Raw genomic sequence first — 4,038 nt, forward strand, 5'->3', positions numbered from 1 at the left:
GTGCTTCACTTTAGAAGCTCTCATATATTCATGTACTCATATCATTTCTTCTATCACATATCACGTGTGCATATAATCACCCAATTCATATCATATAACATATGTCATTTGCATATATTCACATATCATCTATCATATCATATAAACATATATATCTCATAAATTATTCTCAGGTATCCACTTATCTTATATAACATAACAATTTAACTCTATTAACAAGACATCACACTCCTTACCCTATCAGATCAGAAAATTTTCCACTTTGTTTTGGCATGTATACGTTTTAAAACACTTTTGACTTCGTTTTTAGCCTAGAAACGGCTAAACCATAGCTCTGATACCATTAAATGTAACACCCCAACCCGTATACGACCCGGATCCGAGGTGTCACATTGACCTTTTCAAAACATTTACTTGTATAAAATAGTGAGTGATTTCAAATTTTTATCCATATAACTTATTCAGAGCTTATATAATATATCATTTTGAATATATGCCAACTAGAACTTCATACATTAAAATACATATTATTCACCTTTCTTCTGATCTGACCTTTGGTAAGATGAACTGACATGTCTTGCTCCACATTGCTCTTTACTCTTCTCGAAACCTACGTGTAAATCACTTACACGCTAAGTCTATGACTTAGTGAGGCAATAAAAATATAATGTAAACATTTACTAGTAATCATGCATAAACAATTACTATTATCATTTCTTACAACTCATATACTTTTATATGTAACAAATACATACATACATATATGTCATTATCATTCATATCTCTTATCTCCTGTTCCTATGATCTTTTATGTCCATATTATATATCTGATAGACTTATTATATCATCATGTCAATCAATTATACTCATTCACATATAATTTAACATGTACTCGCGTATGCAATATAACATATATATATATATATCCTGTCATGTAAAGCATATATCCTATTATAAAACACATACACAGAAACAACTGTATCATCATCTTCATTCTTATCATTATCATTGATTCCTTTTATCATATGATCTTAGAATTACCATTTGTACAATCATATATCTTATAACATATACAATAATCACTAACACACATATATCATGTCATATAATTCATATCCCAAAACATACATTGTATTCAATATTATCTCTTATTAACCCATGTACACATTTGAGAACTGTGGATATGTGAGTCTATTGAGGTTGTGCACTATGCTGTTACCACAGCTCGTATAATTCCCACTAGAGGCGCGTAGAATTTGTCCCGAAGGACCATATAGATGTCCCAAAGGACTACATATAACACATATGTCCCAAAGGACCACTATGTCCCGAAGGACCGCGTAGACCCTCGACTCTTGGCATGTCAACTATACCTCTAGCTCTCAATACACATAACATGGGCATTTTCATTTATATCATTTCACATATACACTTTCATATCACATGTTCATATAAGCTCATAGCTTCTTTTCATGTAATTCATATCACTTTTCATATAATTCGCATGTTCATATATCTCTTTTCATATTCTCATAGGATCACATAGCACATACTTCTCATAGACATATAAAAACATAAATCCTCATCACATAACTTATATTACATGTTCATATAATCATTTATATCTATACCATATAGGTTATATCACTTTCTCTTGTCATTACATAAGTCATTATTATTTACATAGTTTATGTTCATATAACTTATATCACGGAGTCACATCATCACATAAATCATATCATAGAAAAGAACATAACAATACATATTAACATACTAACGGCTGCCAACTATACTTATTTTCATGCATTCATAAAATCAGAACATGGAAATAGACTCATCGCAAGTCAAATTTCCATATAATCATATACTATAATCATATGCTCTCACCTGAGTCTCACTAAGTTCCAATCCACTTTTATGATTTCCTTTCTTTCGATCGAATCTTGACTTGATAATCATTCCGGAACTTGTTCATGCTCATTATCTATATAATCATATATTGACACATATCAGTATCCAATTGATATATTATAATCTATCATTTCTTAGACCAAAAGAAATGTCTATTTCAATTTCACCTTGAAGTGCATCGATGCATTCTACAGTGCATCGATGCATTCTTTAACATGTGCATCGATGCACTACCCATGCATCGATACACAAATTACCTTCGATGTTTTCATTTTAAAGGGATGCATCAATGCACTCCTTATGCATCGATGCACCATTTGCATTTTAAGCCCGAAAATCCATTTAATTCAACTTAAATGCTTCATATTTCATCCCCTTTCATATTCCTAACTTACATATACATATTTGCACTCATTTCTACTCAATAATCACTTCTTTAACCTCTATATCCTATTCTCCTTAAGAAATTCAAGAATCATACCCAAATTTTAACATGTTACAAATCCAATTTTAACACTTCATACATGTTAATTAGATTGATGACAAGTCAAATTCACTCTAAAACCTCATTAAATAACCCTCTTTCAAGATTTCACTTATCCCTCTCTTTTCTTTAATTCCCTCTATTCTCTTCATCTTATTGTTTCAAGATAATTTAAGCTCTTCTTATGCTTAATTATCATCTAATAATCAAAACTCATCCTTAAATTTCAGCTAATAATCAACAATAAGAAATCTTACCTTTGTTTGAGCTCTCACGTGGAGGAGGAGGAAGAAGGGAGAAGAGTTATGGAGAAATCTTTCCTTCCCACTTGGTTCCCTTATCTTATAAAGATAAATAAAAATCTTCCTTGTCAAATGACCATTTTGCCCTTTAATTCCTTTAATAATTACTAGCAAATTTCAGGAAATATTTCTAGATAAATCATTAAACTATTCAATTCTTTTACTTTAGTCACCAAATTATGAAACTTTATAATTTAGTCACTAACCCCAAGTTTGGGATATTACAAAAATATTACCACAATAAAAGATGATCCCCCGCCAGTATGAGTGGATGAGCAAAGGGTAATATTTAATATCTTCAACACTCTTAAATATGTTGATGATTCTGACGAGTATCAGTCGCTTCAAGATGTGGAATCTATGATGGAAGAGGAAGCTACAGAATTTTGTTGCAACAATTTTTTGCTCACTGATGATTACTTGAAGATCGATGAAGAAGACGATGAGGAACAAAACAAATATACAAGTGAGCTTCAGTAGTCTATCTTACTCATAGCTAGACCAGGTACATAATTTGAACCCTTAAATTTTGCTAAATTTATTCCTCCTAAACTCTCACTTGAGCACACACCCACTTTAGAACTAAAACCCTTTCCTTCACACCTTAAGCATGTTCATTTGGATTGCAATGAAACTTTGCCTATGATTAATGTTAGTAATATTTAGCCTGAGCAAGAGAGCAGTTTGATTCATATTTTAGCTCAACATAAAAAGGTTGTAGGTTGGACCAAGTAGTTGGCCATCTTTCTAGGCTAGAAATTATAAAATAACTAAGTAATGAATTTGAAATTAATGAAAATTTTTCTAATGAGAAACTATTATTTACCACAACAATTTCTTGGTATGTTAAAATTGTTAATTTTATTGTTAGTGGAATTTTGCTTCCATATTTGAATAGCCATGGAAAGAACAAGTTCATGCATGATATTCACTATTGTCATTGGGATAACCCCTACCTCTTCAAAACATGTGATGACCAAATGATTAGAAGATGTGTCCTTGAAAAATAGCAAGAAGTTATCATTTACTGCTAGCATTCAACTTCATGTGGAAAGTACTTTGGAGGAGAGAGGACTGCTGCAAATGTATTATAATTTGGGTTCTATTGGCTTACACTCTGCAAGGATATCCAAGATTTCTATAAATATTGTGATGGATGCCAAGGGATGATAAACAGATGTGGAAGACACGAAATGCCAAAGGAAAATATACTAAAGATGGAATTGTTATATGTGTGGGCATTTTGGTTTATATTGGTGCTCCAATCGAACGCGACATAATGGCCATATCAATTTAGGATGTTTCGAGTTTGCATCCCTTCAACTCTCTTTAATTTCTGCT

Source organism: Hibiscus syriacus, unplaced genomic scaffold (genome assembly GCF_006381635.1).
Source record: "Hibiscus syriacus cultivar Baekdansim isolate YM2019G1 unplaced genomic scaffold, ASM638163v2 tig00110348_pilon, whole genome shotgun sequence".
Taxonomy (NCBI): Eukaryota; Viridiplantae; Streptophyta; class Magnoliopsida; order Malvales; family Malvaceae; genus Hibiscus; species Hibiscus syriacus.